A 24,076-nucleotide genomic window follows, 5' to 3' on the forward strand; every position below is an offset into this window, starting at 1 on the left:
TAAAAGTATAGAATTTCAGGCACTTAAATTAAGGCATGGGTCACCTTAGAAAAATACCACTAAAGACTGATATTTCATATTTGGATATGTTTCCTTTTGAGTGTGCTTTTAGTGTGTCTGATTCTTTTAACCTCAATTACTTGGATGGCATGAGGTGGAGTGAAAATGGGTAGCTTGTTCACAAATACAAATCTTCTCCTGAGATATCCTGAGAAATCTCCTGAGATGTCACTCAGGTACATGTTCAGGACTGTGCTTAGCATGATCTTAGTCACCAAGTTCTGCTTGCAGATTATAAACTGCTAATTGAACTGTTATATCAAAGGGACAGTCTAATTTTCCACTGAGAATATCTTGTTTTAATTAATTGAAGAACAAATAATACTGAGTTAGCTCTTCATGAGATAATTTGGTTCTGAGGAATAAAACTTAACTTGAAAATGCAGACAATAGGGTGAACCAGTTTTTATGTGCTTTTTAATACTCTTTGGATTTTATTTATTTTTAGAGGAAAAGGGAAGGAGGAAGAGAGGGAGAGACACTTTCGTATAAGAAACATTGATCAGTTGCCTCTTGTTAGGTGCCCTGACCCGGGACTGAGCCCACAACCTAGGCATGTGCCCTGACTGGGAATCAAGCTGGCAGCCTTTTGCTTCGGGGGATGATGCCTAACCAACTGGTGAGCCACACCACACAGGGCCATTTTGATACTATTTGTGCCATCCAGCCAATGTGCTACTTGTGCCAGATCCATAAATCTCAGTCCAGATTGTCACTTTCAATAAGGTCCAAGTGGTACATAATCTGATCAAACAGCTCTTAATGTTTGACTTTTTTCAGCAAGTCCACACCAACGTCAGTACCATCCTGAAGGGACATCCAACACATGATGATGGACTTAGAATCTCCAGCTGCAGGAATGTGTGTAGCAATTCATTGAGCTCCTTGCAGTCATTTCTTTTCAGCATTTTATGTAGTGACCGATGCCTGAGTGTTCTGTGGAAGAAGCTCAGCATGTCTGTTATTGGGCTGGGATGACCATCCTTTGTGACCAGAGGGGAGAGGTCCCAAGCAAGACTGAAAAGGGGTGGCTGCTTCAGAGATGCCAGGAAATGGCAGCCTTAGTTGTGAACTCACCCTGTACTCATCCCCTGGAAGACTGGCCTTTGTTTATTTTTCTTTTTCTGATAGTTCCTTTTGGTGTAAGGTTACATTGTGGATTTGAGGTTTTTTTGTTTGTTTATTTTTCAAGATGGGTTGTACAGCTATGAATTTCCCTCTTAGAACTGATTTGGCTGTGTCCAGTAGTAATTTTATTTCATTTGTCTTAAAGTATCTTTTGATGTTTTCCTTGATCTGATTGTTGATCCATTCATTTTTAGTGGCATATGTAACCTCTGTGTGTTTATATGTTTCTCAGTTTTCTTCTTGTAATTGATTTTTAATTTCATAATATTGTGATTGGAGAAGATGCTTGGTATGATCTCATTATTCTTAAAATTTTTTTTTTGGCATAGAAAAAGATTATTGAAGTGTCAAGTAGAAAGAGAATGTAATTTATTAATAGTACTATAGTATAGTGATTAATTATATTCATTAAATTTAAAGTAAGTAGAATAAAAAATCTGCAGCTGTTTTATGAATACTATATGCAAATGATAATTTTTCCCCTGCTTCTCTGGGTTTATTTTTATTTTTTTAAATATATTTTATTGATTACGCCATTATAGTTCTATTTCCCCCCTTCATTCCCCTCCACCCTGCACACCCCTCCCCCACCATTCCCCCCTATTAGTTTATGACCATGTGTCTCAAGTTCTTTAGATTCTATATTTCCCCTACTATTCTTGCCCTCCCCCTATCTATTTTCTACCGACTGTCTATGCTACTTATTTTCTGTACCTTCTCCCCCCTTCTCCTTCTCCCACTCCCCTGTTGCTAACCCTCCATGTGATCTTCATTTCTATAGTTCTGCTCCTGATCTAGCTGTTCTCTTAGTTTGCTTTTGTTTTAGGTGTGGTTGTTACTAACTGTGAGTTTGCTGTCCTTTCGCTGTTCATCTTTTTTATCTTCTTTTTCTTAGATAAGTCCCTTTAACATTTCATATAATAAGGGCTTGGTGATGATGAACTCCTTGAATTTGGTCTTATCCGAGAAGCACTTTATCTGTCCTTCCATTCTAAATGAAAACTTTGCTGGGTAGAGTAATCTTGGTTGTAGGTCTTTGAATTTCATGACTTGGAATACCTCTTTCCAGCCCCTTCTTGCCTGTAAGGTCTCTTTTGAGAAATCAGCTGAGAGTCTGATGGGAACTCCTTTGTAGGTGACTGTCCCCTTATCTCTTGCTGCTTCTAGGATTCTCTCCTTCATTTTAATCTTGGCTAATGTAATGATGATGTGCCTTGGTGTGTTCCTTCTTGGGTCCAACTTCTTTGGGACTCTCTGAGCTTCCTGGATTTCCTGGAAGTCTATTTCCTTTGCCAGAATGGGGAAGTTCTCCTTTATTATTTGTTCAAATAAGGTTTCTACTTGTGGCTGTTCCTCTCCCCCTTCTGGTACCCCTATAATTTGGATATTGGAATGTTTAAAGATGTCCTGGAGGTTCCTAAGCCTCTTCATTTTTTTGAATTCTTGTTTCTTCATCCTTTTCTGTTTGGTCATTTTTTTCCTCTTTCTGTTCTAGTCCTTTGATTTGAGACCCAGTTTCCTTTCCATTACTATTGGTTTCCTTTGCATTTCCATTGATTTCAATTAGTTTAGCCTTCATATGTTCCTCTAATTCGTGACTATAAGCAACCAGTTCTGTGAGCATCCTGATCACCAGTGTTTTGAACTGTGCATCTGAAAGTTTGGCTATTTCTTGGTCACTTAGATTTATTGGCTCTGGGGCTCTGAGTTGTTCTTGAGCCATGTTTTGATCTGTTTGTGCCTGTTACATACCTACGAGGAGGTGTTCACCAGGGCGGGGCCATCCAGGTCGCTGGTTTGTGACTCTGTATGTGGGGGTGGGGTCAGAGAGGGACAATGGTGGTCCCCTCTGCCACTTTCCGCCACTGGGACCTGCACGGTCTGTCTCACTGCTTCGCTCCTTCACCGGTTTATCTGCGCTCGAATGTGTGACTGTGTTCAGTCCTCAGTGAGTCCACTGCCCTGCGCCCTTAGTGGGTCCGCCCGCTACTCCACACCTGAGATCCGCCTATGGCTGCTGGTGCGCCTGGGTTGCGTGCCAGGGTCGGTCCGGTGGATCTTTCCTTCTCGACCCTGCTCTGCTGCTGGCTCTGCCCCTCTTACTGCTTTGGCTGAAGGGTTCGTTGTTATTAGACTTTCATGTAGTTCAGTTTTCTGTGGTTTGGCTGCGTTTTTGTTGCTACAACTTTGTTGTTTTTAAACTTGGTTGTGTGAGAAGGTACAGTGCTTCCACCTGTGCCTCCATCTTGGCAGAAGTCCTCATTATTCTTAAATTTAATGAGATTTGTTTTGTGGCCTAATATGTGGTCTGTTCTGGAAAACATTTGATATGTTCTTGAAAAGAATGTGTATTCTGCTGCTCTGGGGTGAAATATTCTAAAAGTATCAGTTTGATCCATCTGGACTAAGGTGTCATTTAAGGCTGCTTTTATCCTTATTGATTTTCTCTCTGGATGATCTATCCATTGATGTCATTGGGGTGTTACTATGACTGATACTGTCATTCTTTCCCTTTATGTGTGTCAAAATTGGTTTTATATATTTAGGTGCTTCTACCTTAGGTATGTAAATGTTTATAAGGGTAATATCCTTTTGTTGGATTCCTCTGTTTATAATTATGTAATGTCCTTCATTGTCTCTTTTTATAGGCTTTTTTAAGGTCTGTTTTGTCTGCTATAAGTATTGCTACCTTAGGTTTTTCCCCCCATTTCCACTTGTACTAACTAGTTTTCTCCATCTCATTACTTTTAGTCTGTGTTTTTGTTTTGATTTAACAAAACAGTGTGCCTCTTGCAGGCAGCATAGGTCCTGTTTTCTTTTTTTTTTTAATTTTTTTTATTGATTATGCCATTATATTTGCTCTATTCCCCCCTCCATTCCCCTCCACCCTGCATACCCCTCCCCCCCCTTCCCCCTTTAGTTCATGCACACGTGTCTCAAATTCTTTAGATTCTGTATTTCCCCTACTATTCTTGCCCTCCCCCTATCTATTTTCTATCTACTGTCTATGCTACTTATTTTCTGTACCTTCTCCCCCCTTCTCCTCCTCCCACTCCCCTGTTGCTAACCCTTCATGTGATCTTCATTTCTATGGTTCTGCTCCTGATCTAGCTGTCCTCTTAGTTTGCTTTTGTTTTAGGTGTGGTTGTTACTAACTGTGAGTTTGCTGTCCTTTCACTGTTCATCTTTTTTATCTTCTTTTTCTTAGGTAAGTCCCTTTAAGATTTCATATAATAAGGGCTTGGTGATGATGAACTCCTTGAATTTGGTCTTATCCGAGAAGCACTTTATCTGTCCTTCCATTCTAAATGAAAACTTTGCTGGGTAGAGTAATCTTGGTTGTAGGTCTTTGAATTTCATGACTTGGAATACCTCTTTCCAGCCCCTTCTTGCCTGTAAGGTCTCTTTTGAGAAATCAGCTGACAGTCTGATGGGAAGTCCTTTGTAGGTGACTGTCCCCTTATCTCTTGCTGCTTCTAGGATTCTCTCCTTCATTTTAATCTTGGCTAATGTAATGATGATGTGCCTTGGTGTGTTCCTTCTTGGGTCCAACTTCTTTGGGACTCTCTGAGCTTCCTGGATTTCCTGGAAGTCTGTTTCCTTTGCCAGATTGGGGAAATTCTCCTTTATTATTTGTGCAAATAAGTTTTCCACTGGTGGCTGTGCCTTTCCCCCTTCTGGTACCCTTATAATTCGGATGTTGGAACGTTTAAAGATGTCCTGGAGGTTCCTAAGCTTCCCCTCATTTTTCTGAATTCTTATTTTTTCATTCTTTTCTGTTTGATCATTTTTTTCTTCCTTCTGGTCCATTCCCTTGGTTTGAGTCCCAATTTTCTTTCCATTACTATTGGTTTCCTTTGTATTACCATTCATTTCAATTAGTTTAGCTTCCATATGTTTCTCTAATTTGTGACTAAAATCAACCAGTTCTGTAAGGATCCTGATAACCAGTGTTTTGAACTGTGCATCTGAAAGACTGGCTATTTCTTCATCACTTAGATCTATTGGTTCTGGGGCTCTGAGTTGTCCTAGAGCCATTTTTGGTCTATTTGTGCTGTTAAGTAAGCGGAGCCAAGCCTTAGTTGTTTACCGGGATGGGGCAACCCAGGTCGCTGGTTTGTGACGCTGTGTGTGGGGGCGTGGTCAGAGAAGGAGCTATGGCGGTCCTCTCGGCAAGCCCAGGCCGTCCAGTCACAGCACTCGCCCCGATCTTGTTTATCCGATCGGAATTGTGCCAGCCTGCTGCCCCGCGCCGGCTTCCCTTCTCACTGGTTTCTCCGCACGCAGATGCGCGACCAACCGAGACAGCCCACGAGCCTCTTCCCTGTGCGCTCCCGTAGCTAGCTCGCGATCAGCGCCTTCGGCTGCTTGCGCTCCACGCACCACCGGGAATTTTTTCTTGCTAACCTGCTCCGCTGCTGGTTTCGCTTCTCTTACTGGTTTAGCTGAGCATTTAGATGTCTTTGGACTCCGTATTGTCGATTTTCCGTGTGTCTTGGTTGTGATTGTTGTTAAAAGTAGTTGTTCTTAGATTTGGTTGTGCACAGAGGCCAGGTGGTTCCTCCACCTACGTCTCCATCTTGGTGGAAGTCCTCAGGTACTGTTTTCTTATTCTTCAGCCACCTTTGTCTTTTGATTGATACATTTAATCTATTTACATTTAAAGTAATTATTGATACTTATGTACTTGCCATTTTATCATTCATAACTTAACATTTTTTTCCTTAGTTTTTAAGAAGTCCTTTTACTATTTCTTACAATACTGGTGTGGTGGTAATGAACTCCTTTAGCCTTTTTTTTTTGTCTGGAATGGTCATTACCTTTCCCTTGATTGTAAATGATAGCTTTGCTGTGTAGAGTGATCATGGTTGTAGCTTTTTTTTATCACTTTGAATATTTTGTGCCAGTGCCTTCTAGTGTGCTAAGTTTTTGTTGAGAAATCAGTTGATGAACTTATGGGAGCTCCCTTGTAGGTAACTGACTGCTTTTCTCTTGCTGCTTTAAACATTTTCTCTTTGTTTGGCATATTAATTATGTGTCTTGGTGTGGGCCTCTCTGGGTTCATCATGTTTGGGACTTTATACTTACTTAACTTGTATGTCTATTTCCTTAGCCAGATTAAGAAAGTTTTCCATCATTATTATTCAGATAGGTTCTCTATTCCTTGCTCTCTCTCTTCATCTGGTACGCCTGTGATATGACTGTTGGTGTGCTTGTTTTTGTCCCATAAGTCCCTTAAACTATCCCAATTTTTTTGGATTCCTTTTTCTTTCATTCTGATTGTGTTCTGCTACCTTGTCTTTGAATTGATGATTTGATTCTCAGCTTCCTCTAATTTGTTGTTGATTCTTTCTAATGTATCCTTAATTAAATTCTTCTTTTGTGACTTTTTTATGGTTTCTATATCCTTTTCTGTTTCCTGTTTCTTTGTTAAAGTTCTTAGTGAGTTTATCTATTGTTTCCCTAAGTTTGTTGAGCATCCTTATAAACAGTGTTTTGAACTCTATATCTGGTAGATTGCTTGCCTCCTTTTTTTTTTCCACTTCAAATTTTGTCCTGTTCTTTTATTTGTGACATGTTTCTTTGTCTCCATTTTGGCTGCTTCTTTGGGTTTGTTTCTGTTTATTAGGTAGATCTGCCATATCTTCCAGTGTTGGCCTTATGTAGTAGGTGTCTGTGGGGCCCAGTAGCTCAGTATCACTGTTCACCTGAGTCAGGTGTTCCAGGAGTATCTCTTCTGTGGGTTATGTGTGTCCTTCTGTAGTGGTTGAGCCTTGGCTTCTTTTGGCATGTTGTGGATGAGACGGAGCCAGATTGACTGGCTGTAAGTACTGAACATGACTACAGAGGACAAACTGCTATGTGGGGCTGACTGCATGGAGTGGGATGTGCTTCAGTAGTGCTTTGGTGCTGAGACCACTCTTTGGTGTTGTTTGTGGAGCTAATGAGATGGTTGCTCTGTTTCAGTCTGAAGCTGCCCACTGGGTATCTTGGTTCTTGGGCCTTTTAGTAGGGGCTCTTGTGCAGGCCCGGGTCATCCACACCTGCGTCCAGCCCAGGACCACCCAATAGGAGCTACAAAGTGATCTGTGGTTGGAGCTGTCTGGGTTGGGGTTGGAGGTGCCTGGGAGAGGCTATGCTGTGAACTGAGACCCATTTGGAAAATTTTGACTTTTAAGAACAAAAGAAACAGATTTCCTTTCATTTTTTTGCTACTATTATATACACCCATACACATGTATACATTTAACATACTCATGGGAGTGGATATACATTTAATATACTCATGACTTTGAGTATGTACATTTAACATACTCATGGCTTTCTGTAATATTTACAAAGTCATGAATATGGTAAATGTATATTCACTTTTATTTACCGTATTATAAACATTTTTATCAGACATTGGTTGTAAATATATTTTTTAGTAGGTGCCATGTTAAGTCATAAAGATTTCGCTTAAACATTTCTCAGTTGAATTTTACTAATGAAGCTGCTATATCATAATTCATAATGTAGCTGGTTTTCTCTGCATTTTGCATCATTTAAGTATATTGGTTTCCTGTTTATGAAATTATTGGATTAAAAAAATGTTTTTAAGACCCTTAACCATTTAAAAACTTTGTTTTCTGTTGCTGTTTTCCTTTGCTGTTACTACCTCAAGGAAAAAACAAACACTTTGAATTCTAATGCTTTTATTAAGGAGGTAAGTAAAACAGTGTGTACCTATAGTTTTTCACTGAAAATTTTAATATTTAGAAAATGTTTCATACCTTGAAAAAGAATTGTATAATTACTACCTGGTTACCTACCACTTAGCTTAAGAAAATATTTTACAGTTAAAAACTTATGTAGCTCTGCCTGATTATAGATGTCTTTATAATGTGTGGATGTTTTGTCTTATCTAAAAATACCTAATCCAAGATCTTTTGGGCCAGAATTCAGAATTTTCAATTTGAATAAGTTGATATGCGGCATATCTGTGTATTACCTCACTGTCCGAGCAGGTTGGAGAGGACGCCTCCCTACTCCTTCATCAAACGCATTGGTGTTGATGTGTCAGTTCAGGGATGGTTTTGCCACCAAATAGGTTACAAAAGTTTTTGGATTTTCAGAGGATTTTGAAGTTCAGATTTGTGGATATTGACTTGTGAACATGTGCACCTTTTCACAGTGTTTGTTCATACCATTTAATGAGTCTGTTAGGATTTGTTGAACTTTGTGTTGCATAATATATGAGACTTGGGTTTAAAAGGAAAGATAATATGGCTACAATCCAAACAATTTTTAATGTTTTTGGATTTTAAGAAATCAGGATATTAGTGAGGATTGGAATCATTGGGGAAGGCTATACAACCTAAAACTTGGCTCTTTCAAAGTAAGTGGCACAGATTGCCCATGTAAGTGAACAGCTATGATTAATAAATAACCTTGTATTTGCTTCTGAATGTCTGCTTGACAAGATATTTGTCATGCTGAGAACTCATCCTGAGACCTTACAATTGACTTAATCAACTGATTGTGTTTTTTTTAATAATTCTTACCAATGTTAATAATGGCACTGAAAAAACTACAGTCATGTTAATTGTGTTTTTTTTTTTAAATAATTCTTACCAATTAACATGACTGTAGTTTTTTCAGTGCCATTGCTGCTTCTAGCGGAGGTGCTCTTTTTGGTGGGTGTGCCTTCAAAATAGTGCTGCCTTAGGCACATGGTTCTGTACTTTTACGTCTCTAGGAGAATCAGATTAAGGTCATACAACCTGAATGCCTGGTGTTGGAAACCTGATATGCTACATTCTGAGGGTGGAAGCAGAGATACCTGTGCTCTTTAATTTGTAGGTTCTCCACGCCTCCACCCCCCACCCCTTCCCCTGCCCCAATCTCCTGCTACTCACAGAGAGTTTATCAGCCTGGAGCCTAGCCCAGTAATTACCATAGAATAGTGTGAATGGTTGAGGTTGTTATTTAAGCCTTTTGTTTTGTGTGTGTGTGTGTGTGTGTGTGTGTGTGTATGTGTGTGTAAATATAAAAGTAAAATCTACAAAGAAAGAAAAGTGTACATGTTGGTGGGGCGGAAAATGGAGGCAACTGTGGTTAAACAACATTAAAAAATGTTTGGAAAAAAGTGTACATGCAAGGGAAATACTGTCCTCATCTGACCTTTCAGAAATAGCTCATTATCTAAGTAATTTCTATGTATAGACAAACATACATAGTGTATACTTTTGTATACTGATAGGATTGTATTATATAGTTCTTTAACTTGCCTCTGCCCCACCCTTCACAATATATCATAGATTTCTTCATCAAGGTTGTCAGTATAGACAATTTACTCAAGGATTTTTTTTTAACAGTAGTATTTTATTCCATGGTTTGGAGATACCATTATTTAATCATTTCTTGTCGGTGAACATTTAAGTTTTTCTTTCTCTTTTTTGCTGGGAGAAATAATACAATAATTGAACATCGTTGCACATATAAACTCGAACATGTGAAATATGTCTTACAGAGAATAATTTTAAAAGTGAGACTTCTAGGTCAGAGGTATGCACATTTAATATTTATTTGATTGATTCTGTCAAATTGTCCTTGAATGGGATTTAAATTTTTTGGTCTGTTGTTAATCTTTTCATAGAATTCCTAAGGTAGCAGCATATTTCTTGCCCCTGGTGGCATTTATAACCCTTTAGTAAAATGGACAGATATTTTAAAATGCTGAAGTATAGTATTTTAAAATAGTCAACTCATTTTCTGATAGTAAATGCTGATTAGTGATTCGTATAATCCATCACAACATATTGCACTGGTGATTTTGAGATTTAGGTCAGAATCTCACATATAATGCTTTAAATACCTAATGGCTGATATATTTTCTGATTCAATGTATAAATATGTCATAGCACATCCACGTTTGCCTATCTAATTGTAATTTATTTGAAGTAGCATACTGTGTTGCCATTAAAGGATTTTCTACTTTCATTTGGTTTATGAATATTTGGTGTTCCACTGGAGACTTGGGTTGTGGAAAGCTATTGTTATCCTTCTAATCTGTGAGGAAGGAGGGGGAGACTGCTGTTTGCAGTTGCATGTTATGCTTGTAGCTGAAAGGTTTTTTTAGGCTGCGCTGAGGAAGAAATGCCAATCAGCCACAAAGTTAGGCAGTAAAGAGCTTTATTGGAGTTTGTGCACCTGGGCGAAGTTCTCCCGTCCGCAAAGTGGGGCCAAAGAAATCCCACCCAAGTAGGGAATATGGTGGGGTTTTATTTTGGTTGGCTCTCTTCGTGGGAGCTGGGGATTTTTGAACAAAGCGGCGATATATAATTGGTGGTTCTCCTTGGCCTCAGGTTGCTATGTGGATACCTGTTTTGGCAAAGCCTGCCTTTTTGGCTCTCTGGTTTGACGTCAGCTGTCTTTTCCGGGTTGTAGTTCAGCCGCCATTTTGTTCTACCCCGCCCATCCTGACAGTAGCTATTTGTGGGAAGAGTGAGAATTAACAGGCTAACATGTAATCATTTTATGTGTAAGTATTTTTAGTTTTAGGCCCCTGGGTATACTCCAGGATCCTGAGTGGGTGTATATGGGTGTGGGGGTGAGGTCAAGCCGGCTGGTGTTCTAGCTCAGTATAGATATTGAGACCAAATGCTGTTCTTGTAGGGAAAAATGATTCTGGAATTTTTTAATATTTTTCTTTTAATGGTTTTTCTGACCTAGCTGACAAACTTTGTGTGTGGATATGTAGTAGTGGCCAGTTCAGAACTTGGTTTTGTTGTCGTTTTATTTTAAGACCTCATGGAGATTTGTAATGAACATGGGAAGAAGGATTTAGATGTTAAAAACCCTAGATCACAAAGAATTGACCTCCACAGCTATGCCTCTTCCACCTTCCATGTTTTTTTGTTTTGTTTCAGAAGCATTTCCTGCTTCCTTTTGGAGACTTTGAGGTGGGTTATTTTGTTACTGCCTTTTTATGGCCGTCTATATGTTCTTGTTAAGGGATAGAATAGTACTTTTCCTGTTTGCAGTTAAAATTGAAGTTTTCCAGAAGAAACTTTATTAAAGAACTAAGGGAGGAAAACCCAGTATCTCACTTCCTCCAACATATATAGAAGGCTTTTAAGAATAAGAAATGGGTTATTAAAAGCAATAAATGTTTTGTGCTGGCTGGTGTAGCTCAGTGGATTGAGCACGGGCCTGCAAACCAAAGGGCTGTGGTTGGATTCTCAGTCAGGGCACATGCCTGGGTTGCAGGCTAGGTCCCCATTGTGGGGCCTGCAAGAGGCAACCACACAGTGATGTTTCTCTCCCTCTCTCCTTCCCTTACCCTCTAGAAATAAATAAATACATCTTAAAAAAATAAAAAAAAATAAAAATCTTATCTACAAAAAACCACATAAATCTTTATTAGAAAAATTATAAAATAAGAAGAACAGGATACTACTTTCTTATTCTAACCTTTAGTTGACATTTGCTGGACTGATAGCGCTTATAGGATATGTAGATTTATTTCCTCTACTAAATCTATCACAGATTGATGCTGGAGAATGGATGCTATATAGTGATATATAATGTCTAAAGTTGATTGTCCTTGATGATTTCCTTGGTGGCCTGATCTTTTTTCTTTTCTTCCCCTTCCTTCCACAGATGTTCTTCTATCTATAAACATATTGTGATTGAGTGCATGCTGTGTGGCACATGTGGTAATGAGGGCTGTGGATGAGATACACTGATCAACGAGGGGTGTGTTTCTGTGTATAACAATCCTATTTTATTTTAATTTTTAAAAGATTTTATATATTTATGTTTAGAGAAAGAGGAAGGGAGGGAGAGACAGAGGGAGATCAAACATTGATGTACATGCCCCCAACTGGGGACCTGACCCACAGCCCAGGCATGTGCTCTGACTGGGAATCAAACTAGTGACCTTCTGTTTTCAGGCTGGCGCTCAACCCACTGAACCACACCAGCCAGGGCCAACAATCCTATTTTAATAGAGTTTATAGTATACTAAGAAATACAGACAAAACATGTAAAGAAAGTAATTATAAGTTGTAATAAATCTTAGGAAGCAAACAGAATTATGTTCTCTATAGTTCCAGTTACTACCTGGTTCTGCAGTGAGTAATATTTATATTATCACCATATCGTAAATTATTTACTGGCTTTCTACTTATAGAATTTTTTGTAGACACAGAAAAGGATATAGTTATAAATAAAAAAATAAATGTTACACACCTTGACAATATGAAAGTAATGGCGTATGTTGTTAATGGGATGTAGCTGAGTATATTGAATCCTAGATTCCTCATCTTATACTGAGGTGGAGATTTACAACTTGGAATTTGATAGAGAAGAAAAAGAAACAGAAGTTACATTTCTTAAAATTATAAAGTGAGTCATTAGAAAAATTAAAAATAAACTGAAACCCAACACAAGTTGGGGCGAAAGGGGTTATGACCAAAATTCCTTACCTGTTGTGGGGAGTGACTCAAGAAATGTATTTAAAGATTTAGATAGCAAAAATATAGATATTAATTCCTTTATTTCACAAGGCCTGCAGGCTGAATTCGGCCCTCCACCTGTTTTTTCTGACTGGGCACCTTGTTTCTACCTGGTGGCAGGGAGCTCCTTGCCCCCAGTTAAGGAGTACTTACATTCATACAGCCCTAAAATTACATTTGGCCCTTTGAAGGCAACAGCAAGGCTGATGTGGCCCCCGGTGAAAATGAATTTGACACCCCTGCTTTATTTTATATATAGGGGTGGACAAAGGTAGGTTTACAGTTGTGAGTATATGAAATGGTTTATTCTTGTATTACTTATTAATTGTTATATTATTTATGTGTATTACAACTGTAAACCTAGTTTTGCCCACCCCTGTATATTCACTGACCACCTTCTGTGTGCAGGCCCCATTCTGGGTGCTGAGGTAGAGCAGTGAACAGAAAAGGGAAAATTTGTTCTCCTCATGGAGCATTCATTCCCATGAAGGAGACTGACAATAAACAAAACAGAGTTGTGTAACAGATTGCATGTTACGTGGTAATAAGTGCTGTGAAGCAAAAGTTAAATAATTTAGAGTTATGGAGATAATAGAATCAAAATAGTTATCTTTAATGAAGAGGACTGAGGGGATAGACTTTTTATTTTTTGAGTTTTTATTTCTACATACATGTATTACTTAGTAGTAATATATAATGTCACAGGTTAAGTATGTTAATACCATATGGAAACAAAATGGACACCAAATATATTTGGTTCCAAAGTTTTTGAAGACTATTATTTAAATGAAAAACCATAACATCAAGACCACAATAATATAACATTTCACATTCACCAGAATGGATATAATAAAAATATGGATAGTAACAAGTGTTGATGAGGGTGTGAAGAAATTAGAAACCCTTGAACCTAATGATAATGAGAATGTAAAATATTGCAGTTATTTTGGAAAACAGTTTGACATTTCCTTAAAAAGTTCAACAATTTTTATATGCCCACACAGTTGCACTCTTAGTTATATACCTAATAGAATTGCAAATATACGTCCACACAAAAACTTGTTCTTTGTATTGGGTTAGCCAAAAAGTTCATTCCCGATTTTCCATACCATGTTTCTAGTAGTGCTTACGGGTCTTTAACTTCATTCAAAAAATTTTACTTAGAGTGTATTGTGACAGCTGTCATATCTGCATGCATTAAAAAAACCATCAAAATTGGTGAATTTTTGTGTAGCCACTTTAATATTGAAGATGAACATACTTAACATTTTTGGCATATTATGCTTCATTATTTCAAGAAAGGTAAAAGGGCAATTGAAACACAAAAAGTGATTGTGCAGTGTGTATGGAGAAGGTTCTGTGACTGATCGAACATGTCAAAAGTGGTTCGCAAACTTTCATGCTGGTGATTTCTCGCCAGATGATGCTCCATGGACGTTGGGTAGGCAGATGAAGTTGATAGCGATCAACTTGAGACATTAATTAAGCACAGTCAATATTATACCACATAGGAGATAGCTGACATACATACTCAAAATATCCAAGTCAGTGTTAAATTATTTACACCAGCCTGGTTATATTAATTGCTTTGATGTTTGGGTTCCACATAAGTTAAGTGAAAAAACCTTCTTGATTGCATTTCTGTATGTGATTCTCTACTTAAACATATGGAAAATGTTCCATTTTTAAAACAAATTGTGATGGGCAGTGAAAAGTGGATACTTTACAATAATGTGGAAAGGAAGAGATCGTGGGGCATGTGAAATGAATCACCACCAACCACACCAAAGGCAGTCTTCATCCAAAGAAGGTGATGTGTATATGGTGGGATTGGAAGGGAGTCCTCTAATATGAGCTCCTTCTGGAAAACCAAATGATTAGTTCCAACTGAAAGCAGCACTTCACAAAAAGCATCCAGAATTAGTCAACAGAAAATGTGTAATCATTCATCAGGATAATGCAAGACCACATGTTTCTTTAATGACCAGGCAAAAACTGTTACAGCTTGGTGGGGAAGTTCCGATTCATCTGCTGTATTCACCAGATATTGCACCTTTGGATTTTAATTTGTTTTAGTCTTTACAAAATTCTCTTAATGGAAAAAATTTCAGTTTACTGGAAGACTGCAGAAGGCACCTGGAATTGTTCTTTGCGCAAAAAGATAAAAAGTTGTGGGAAGGTGGAATTATGAAGTTGCCTAAAGATGGCACAATGTAGTGGAACAAAACTGTTAATATGGGGCCCTGGGTTGTGCGGACTGTCTTGCTGCCCATTTTTGCTTGGTTTATCTGCACTCCAATGTCTGTCTGAGGTCAGCCATTCGCCTCGGACATATGTTGTTCACTAAAGTTACTGGTGAAAATGAAAAAAGTGTTTTTTATATTTACTTAAAAACCAAATAAACTCTTTGGCCAACCCAATAGTAGTAATTCAGAACTGCTACAACTCAAATGTCCATCAGCTAATCAATAGGTGAACAAAATGTAGAACAAAATGTATTTTGTCCCATACAACAAAATATCATTCAGCCATGAAACAGTGAACTACTGATACATGACACAAAATGAATGAACCTTGAAAATGTTATGGTGAGTGAGAGAGACCAGACATAGAAAGGCTTATGTTGGATGGTTGGTTCTGTTTACATGAAATGTACAGAGTAAGTAGATCTATGGAGACAGAAAGTCGGAAGGTAAATGATTGCTAGGGCCTGGCCAGTGAGACATAGGGAGTGACTGCATATGGGTTCATAGGATTTCTTTTTGCCATGATGAAAGTATTCTGGGAGGACTTCCGGCCAAGATGGAGGCATAGGTGGGAATACTCTGACTCCTCGCACAACCAGATTTAAGGACAACAGAGATTTAGAAAGAAAAACACAACCAGAACAGACAGAAAATTGAACTGTAAGGAAGCCTGACACTGAACCATTTATCCAGACCAGTAAGAGGGGCAGAGTCGGCGGCTGGGGGAGAGGGATTGCGGCAGGAAAAACCAGTGGTTGGCAGACCCAGGCACACAGGTGGTGCGTGCAACAAACAGACCCAGTGAGGCATGCAAGGCGACTGGCTGACCTTGGACAGATATTGGTGTGCAGATAAACCAGGCAAAAATGGGCAGTAAGACAGTCTGTACAACCCAGGGCCCCAGCTATGGGAAATAAAGCCTAAAAGCACTGATTGAAAACACTTGGGGGGGTTGAGGTGATGGGAGAGAACCCTCATATGAGAGTTCTTTGGAGAGTCCCACAGGGTCCTAGAACATACACAAATCCACCCACCTGGGAACCAGCACCAGAAGGGCAAAATTTGCTCGTGGGAAGCGGCAGAGGGGACTGAAATCTGAGAGAGAGTGGAGCAAGGACCATTGTTCCCTCTCTGACCCCTACCCACGTACGGTGTCACAACCCAGCAACTGGGTTGCCCCGCCCTGGCGAACTCCGAAGACTCCGCCCCTCATGTGTAACAGGTGTGACCTGACCAAGAAATTATGGCTCAAACAGAAGAACAAATGAAAGCCCCAGAGCCAATACTTTTAAGCGACCAAGAGATAGCCATCGTATCAGATGCACAGTTAAAAACACTGATGATCAGGATGCTCGCAGAACTTGTTGATTTTGGTTGCAAATTAGATGAAAAAATGAAGGCTACACTAAGTGAAATGAAGGAAAATGTACAGGGATCCAGTAGTGATGGAAAGAAAACTGGGACTCAAATCAAGGGAGTGGACCAGAAGGAAGAAAGAAACAACCAAACAAAAGAATGAAGAAACAAGAATTCAAAAAAAATGAGGAGAGGCTTAGGAACCTCCAGAACATCTTTAAACATTCCAACATCCAATTATAGGGTTACCAGAAGAAGAAGAGGAAGAGCAACAAGTGGCAAAGTTATCTGAACAAATAATAAAGGAGAACTTCCCCAATCTGGCAAAGGAAACAGACTTCCAGGAAGTCCAGGAAGCTCAGAGAGTCCCAAAGAAGGTGGACACAAGAAGGAACTCACCAAAGCACATCATCATTACATTAGCCAAGATTAAAATGAAGGAGAGAATCCTAGAAGCAGCAAGAGATAAGGGGACAGTCACCTACAAAGGAGTTCCCATCAGACTGTCAGCTGATTACTCAAAAGAGACCTTACAGGCAAGAAGGGGCTGGAAAGAGGTATTCCAAGTCATGAAATCCAAAGACCTACAACCAAGATTGCTCTATCCAGCAAAGCTTTAATTTAGAATGGAAGGACAGATAAGGTGCTTCTCAGATAAGGTCAGGTTTCAGGAGTTCATCATCACCAAGCCCTTATTATATGAAATGTTAAAGGGACTTATCTAAGAAAAAGAAGATAAAAAAGATGATCAGTGAAAGGATAGCAAACTCATAGTTATTAAGAACCATACCTAAAACAAAAGCAAGCTAAGAGGACAGGAGTGGAATCATAGAAATGGAGATCACATGGAAGGTTAGCAACAGGGGAGTGGGAGGAAGATAAGGGGGGAGAAAGTACAGAAAATAAATAGCATAGATGGTGGAGAGAAAATAGGGGGAGGGCAAGAGTAGTGTGGAAAATGTAGAAGCTAAAGAACTAATGATGCATGGACATGAACTAAAGGGGGGGGAATATCGGTGGGAGGGGGTGTGAGGGTGGAGGGGGATGAAGAGGGGGAAATGAGACAACTGTAATGGCATAATCAATAAAAGATATTAAAAGAAGTATTTTGCAATTAGATAGTGGTGTGTGTGGTTGCACAGCATTGTGAGTATACTAAAAATCACTGAATTGTATGTTTTAAAATGGTTTATTTTATTGTGTGTGAATTATGTCAGTTAAAAATGCTGGAACAGGGCCCTGGCTGGTGTAGCTCAGTGGACTGAGCATGGGCCTGCAAACCACACGATCGCGGTTTGATTCCTGGTCAGGGCACATGCCTGGGTTGCAGGCCAGATCCCAGCGATGCACCAGAGGCAACCATATATTGATATTTCTCTCCCTCTCCCTTTCCCTTCCCCTCTAAAGATAAATAAATAAAATCTTTTTAAAAAATGTTGGAACAAAAATGAAAAGGCATACAAAGTATATTGACTGTCTGTGGGGCATAGAGGGAGAAAAACAGGAGGTATTAGAATATGAGGCTTTGATCAAATAAAAATTGACCCTTTGGCCTCTAGACTGTCTAATATGTTCCTACCCTCAATTTGATAATGTTTATCAAAATAACTGATCTAATTGATGAAGATATGTGTCATATCCCTTAAAATATGTTTGGTTGGGAAAATAAACATTAAGAATCATTAATAGATGGGAAAGAGGTAAGACTTTAGGCAAGAAAGCTCTTTAGGAGGTTAAATTACATTGTGATAGTACTGGCTGACTAGACAGGATGAGGTCGTAGCTGGGGGGAGCTGAGAGAAGTATATTAGAAAGATAATAATTGATGGTACACATTGGCTGATTAGTTAATGGGAGTTGAATAGAGGAGTGAAAAAGGAGGGGTCAAAATGAATTCTATCAAACTAGGGAACATGGGAGAAGAGAGGCATGTTTTAGGGAAAATATGCTTTTCGGTAGAACTTTTGAGTTGTCTGTGGGAAATCTTGGCAGATATGTACAGTGAGTAAGTCGATTGTGTAAGTCTGCAGCCCAAGGGAGAAGCCAGAGTTGGGAATATTGATTAAGAAAACCTAAACTAAAATATGTACCTACCTAAAGTAGCTAATAATTGAAAACAGTTGAAACAATGGCTGTGGATGAGATTGCCCAGGGAAAGTAAAATAGGAGACAAAGTGTTTGAAGACAGAGTTCTGAGATAATACACCAGTGTTTTAAAGGTAGGCAGAGGAGGAGGAGTCAGTAAAATGTATGAAAAAGGATTGTCTTGGAGAGACAGTAGGGAAACCAGAAAAGCAGTGATGGAGAGACCCAAGATAGAAGTGGCCAGCAGGCCAGATACAGTGGAAGTAAAGAGAACCCATTGAATTTGGCTGTAAGGAAATCTGGCTTTATTCTAGAAGTGGTAGTGGAAATTTAGTATCCAGAGCCTTATCTTAGGGCAGTGTACCCTTTCTGTTTTATATCTTTACACCACCTATCCTCAGATCGTTTTATTTTGTCCTGATTATAAAAACTGTGTGTGTTCCTAGAAGAATGGTTGATTTGGAGAGACACTGAGGTCACCAGAAACCTTACTACCCAGAGATGTATACTCTACCATAACCTAAATAAAACAAAAACAAGAACAAAAGAACCTGCAGGTGGGATCTGTGTTTGTAACTTTTTCTTTTTCTCTTTGGTTTGATAATAGATCTCAAACATCTTTCTCTATAATTAAGTCTAGAGCCACATCATCATTTATAGTGAGACTGTAATTCTCTAGGTCTTCTGTGACAAAATACTAAAAACCTGTTAACAGAAAACAAACAGAAATTCATTTTCTTACAGTTCTGGGGGAGAATCAGTGTAGGCAGGGCCTTGCTCCCTCTGAAGGCTCTAGAGAGGATCCCTCGTTGCCTCTTCTTGGCTTCGGGTGGGTCCCAGCAACCAGTAGTACAGCTTGGCTTGGCTGCATCACCTGATTTCTGCCTGTCTTTACATGGTCTTCCTCATGTGTGAGTCTGTAACTGCATCTCTAGCTGTATTCTCTCATAGAAAGACACTAGTCATTAACTTTAGAACCTATCATAGTCCAGTATGAACTCAACTTGGTTATATCTCCAAAGACCCTATTTTAAAATAAGGTGATGTAAGTCTGTACACATGAATTTTTGGGGAACCCTATTCAACTCATTACAGATCATAACCCATTTTATAGTTGTGTCTTAATTTATGTAGCTGATGCCTCATTGCTTGACATTTAGATTGTAATTTTTCATTGTTAGGAACATAATGGGGGCAAGGATTAATGCTCATAGTAGAATCTACATGATCCAGTGGGGTACTTTTTGGTACTCTCTTGCCCCAGTGAACACATGAGATGAATATAATTTTCAAGGGCTTAGGACCCATAGGAATGGAAGTTGGGTTGCCATTGGATAAGCCACTAAGATCTGCTGAGGTGAAAACAGGATGAATGCAATTTGGAAGAGTAGAGGAGGGAGGACAGAGTGCTATTTATGCTTCTCAGAAAAACAGCAGCTGTAGTTTGTTCCAGTAAAGCTTCCTCTGATTCCTGTTGAGAGCAGAGACCTCTGAGAATCATGGAGAAGCTGCTTCCTGTCCTCATGTGAAGTAATTATGGAATGCAAGAATGACTCCAGTGGCTGTGAAAATGTAGTGTTCAGATAATTGCCTTACTTTCTTCACTATTGCCTTTGCATTTTTGTTAAAAATGAGTAGTCTAAATAAGTGTGGATCCATAATTACTTTTTAAGTTACAAAAGTAATTCATATTAAAACCTCAGTACCGAAAAGAAAAATGTAAAAACTTCCCCACAGATTCTTGTGTTCTTCTTTTTATAAATTTTAAAAGGTATCTCATATATCTTGTATTTCTTTTCTTACCAGTACATACAGACTCCCTTATTTTCTTAATAGCTGCACATTGTTCCCATACTTGTATAGGTTATTATCAGAGTCTTGTTATTTCAAAGTATTCTGCAGTTTATTCTTATTTAGTTTTTCCATTTTTGTGAAAATATGTGTAATATAAATTCCTAGAAGTGTAATGACTGACACTTACTGAAAAGCTGTCAAGAACCAGACATTTTATACTTATTTACTGGTTTTATCTTTTTAGCTATCCTTCAAAAAGGATATATGTCTGTTTCATAGATGAAAATACTGGGGCTCTGAAATAGTTACTTGTTGAAGGCAATCAATTAAATAGTGGGGCTGAACCTGTCCAAGCCTTTCTTAACTTGTCACTATGTGACTGAGTCTCAGGAGCACAGTAAGAATTATTTTGCAGGGCGCTTGTTAGGATGAAATGTATTTAAGGTTTATTCATTGCCCTTACATTACTGCACAGTTTTATACTTACTCCGTAGAAAAGATTTCAGGTCACATTTTATCCACATCCACAAGTTTCGTACTTGTGGACAGTGTTACTAATATGCCTTAATACAATGTGCAGCCTTGTTAAGGAAGATAATATAAAAAACTACTATGTCCATGTATTCTGAGCACTGTTGCTTTGTGATTTAGAATTATATTTTTAACTTTTGACATTCCACTTCATTTGGGAAAGTTAAAAAATGATTTTATTGTTTAAAAAATAAACCCAGTCTCTTTATATGTTGATTATCTTGTACATCTGAAAAAAACTTTGCTTATAGGTATTTATTATCAAAATGGAATTAATTTTCATTTTCTTGACTTTCTGAGAAAAATCTGTGCCTTCTCTATATTGGAAAACTCCCAGTGTTTTGAGACTGTTAGGCTGTTTTTGAGTTAAGAATGTTTCTTTGGTGAAAATAGAAAAGCCCCCAAATTATAATTTTTAATGGGAACTTGGAAATATGAATTAATGGTAGAACTGTGTTTCTCACAAGCACCAAATTTAAGATAAACAACATTTCTGGTAATGTTCATGTTGGAGTTTAGGAAATTTTTGTAAACATAAATCTGGGCAAACTTGTGGAGATTTAAATGCTGTGCTGGTATATTTTACTGTTTTTAAAGACTCAAAATATAGAATAAGAAAACTAATTTTAAGTACTTGATATGTCTGTGGCTATGATATTAACTTGACAGATTGTTTCATAGAGGCTTTCACCACGAGAGTAGATTGGTACCCATAGGTGTATTTTCTGCACTATAATTGCTCTTTTGTGTGAATTTGAACTTTTTTCTCAGAAGATGAGAGGCATTAGTCTTTTCTTGTTGAGCTTATACTATCTTCTTGGAATTAAGATTTAGCTACAGAATTTCTTTTTTTATTCATTTAAGAACAGGTTTATTTAATTTATTTTTTTAAAATATATTTTATTGATTATGTTATCACAGTTGCCCCAAATTTTTCTCCTTTATCCTCCTCCACCCAATACCCCCCATTCCCTCTGGCAATCCCCCCACTTAGTTCATGTCCATGGGTCATGTATATAAGTTCTTTGGCTACTCCATTTTCTATACTGTCCTTTTTTTAAAAAAAAATGTTGTTGAGTGACAGTTTTCTGCATTTCCCCCCACCACTCCCCACCACCCCAGCCAAGCCCGCCCTCCTCCCTTGCTTCCACCCCCACTTGGTTTCCTCCATGTGTCCTTTACAGTAATTCTGAAAACTCTTCCCCCCATTTATCCCTCCCAGCCTTTCCTCTGGTTATTGTTAGATTGTTTTTAATTTCAGTGTCTTTGGTTATATTTTGTTTCCTTTTTTCTTTTATTGATTAAGTTCCAGTTAAAGGTGAGCTTGTATAGTATTTGTCTGTCACTGCCTGGCTTTCACTTAGCATAATTATCTCCAGATCCATCCATGCTGTTGCAAAGGGTAGGAGCTCCTTCTTTCTTTCTGCTGTGGAGTATTCCATTGTGAGAACAGTTAGAGCTCCTTCTTTCTTTCTGCTGTGGAGTATTCCATTGTGAGAACAGTTAATTTTTTTAAAAATTGAAATCTTGACCATTCAGTAAGTTTCTCTGTGATTTTCAGGGCATAATATAACAGTTAAAAGATACATAGCACTACATATAGAGAAGGAGGTTGTCAATTCATGGAATTTGTTTACAGTTAAAATAAAACTTATTAAAACAAGGGAAATGATAAAAGGCTTTCATTATATTTGTTTTGCATTGCATTTAGTAGCACTTCCGATAAACACATTTCAAGATTACTACCACCATCTAAATGTATATATAATAAGCTATCTTTAATGATTTTTACTTGGATTTAGGTTAACTTGTAGATTCAGCAGACATTTATTGCATACTTGATGTGTATTGGGCACTCTGCTGGGTTTTGCAGGTGAGAAATTCCTTTGCCTTTAAAGAAATTATTAAGCAAAACATAGTAAGTACATTATTTTAAAAGATCTTGGTTCCCTAAGAGGGGCACTTAAATTAGTCTGAGGGATTTAAGGGTTTGTGTGGGATTGGGACTATTAAACGTAGTTTGGAAGAATAAGTAGTAAGTAGTTGATGGGGAAGAATAAATAGTAAGTAGTTGATGGGGAAGAATAAGTAGTAAGTAGTTGATGGGGAAGGTCATGGAAGCAAGAGAGCATATTTTAGTAAATTTTAGGTACTTGATCATAGCTGTCATATGCTGAGGAGAGTTTTTCAGAAGTCACCTGCCTAAAGAGAGATAGACAGAGTCCAGATCATGAAAAATCTTATATGCACAGCTAAGGAATAGAGATTTTTATTTTGGGAAGCCATCTAAGGGCATGTTGGTGTGTGTGAGATTGTCATATTTAAATTTTAGTGCAACGGTTCTTAAACATTTTTGTTTCAGCATCCTTTTACATTCTTAAAAATTAATGAGGACCCTAAATAACTTCATGTATCCTATATCTATTACTATTTACTGTATTAGAAAGTAAAGCTGAGAAAATTTTAATACATAACAGTACACAAGCACACATTCAATTAGCTACCAGTGGGATGATACCACATGTCCTACTGTATGTATCTCTGGAAAAAGACAAGTAATTTTGTAGTATTATGAAAATAGTATCACTCTCATGGATATCTAGAAAGGGTCTTAAGAGATTCCTGGAGGTTCCTGACTCACTTGGAGAATCTTTATATTACAGAATGATTCTGGTTGAGAATTGTTTAGAACCTGTAAAAAAGAAACACATTTTAAATTGTGATTCAGTATGCACATGTGTTTGCATATGCACACCTGGAATGAAACACTGTAGGAAACAGCACTGTATTAATTACCTGTTGTATAAAAAAAGTTACCTCAAAATTTACTGGATTAAAAAAAACAGTTTTGATGAAGAACGTAGCTGAGTGATTCTGGCTCAAGGTATTTCATGAGGTTGCAGTCAAGCTGTCAGATGAGTCTGCAGTCATCTGGGTGATTGATTGGGGTTGGAGGACACTTTTCTAAGCTGTCTTGCATGGCTCTTGGCCTGAGGCTTCAGTTCCTCATTGTGTGGATCACTCTGTAAGGCACCTTAAATGTCCTTACAATATGGCAGCCAAGTCCTCCAAGCAAATGATCCAAGAGAGTGACCAAGATGAAGCCCCACTGTCTTTTGTGAGGTAGTGTTGGAAATGATATATCATCAGAAGCTAATGGCTAAGTCTAGTCCATATTCAAAGAGAGAGGAATTTTGCTTCCCCTCTTAAGGGAGTATCAAAGAATTAATGGAGATACCTTAAAACTACCATGAATACTTGTCAAGAGAGTGAGTCCTCCATGCTCTCTTCTTTCCTGCGTGCTTTGCAGGGTATGCTAAGACTGCAAGGCCCTGACTGCTTTCAACCTGGGCTGTTCTCAGGGTTGCGTTTGCA

At 38.3% G+C, this 24,076-nt stretch overlaps 1 protein-coding gene across 13 annotated transcripts in view; it reads left to right on the forward strand.

The window, feature by feature from the left end:
* ERC1 (ELKS/RAB6-interacting/CAST family member 1) overlaps positions 1–24,076 on the forward strand; it is a 616,103-nt gene that overhangs the window by 9,084 nt on the left and 582,943 nt on the right. The window contains exon 2 of one of the 13 annotated variants that reach the window (XM_053662623.1): positions 581–679. The exons of 11 other annotated variants lie outside the window; for them this stretch is intronic. The gene's annotated coding sequence lies outside the window, so the exon portion shown is untranslated. Of the gene's footprint in view, positions 1–580; positions 680–7,876; positions 7,895–24,076 lie in introns of those variants that run through there. One more of the 13 variants, XM_053662628.1, reaches the window with a different exon arrangement.

The sequence above is a fragment of the Artibeus jamaicensis genome, unplaced genomic scaffold (assembly GCF_021234435.1).
Source record: "Artibeus jamaicensis isolate MK-2021 breed Jamaican fruit bat unplaced genomic scaffold, CSHL_Jam_final contig_1028, whole genome shotgun sequence".
Lineage (NCBI taxonomy): Eukaryota > Metazoa > Chordata > Mammalia > Chiroptera > Phyllostomidae > Artibeus > Artibeus jamaicensis.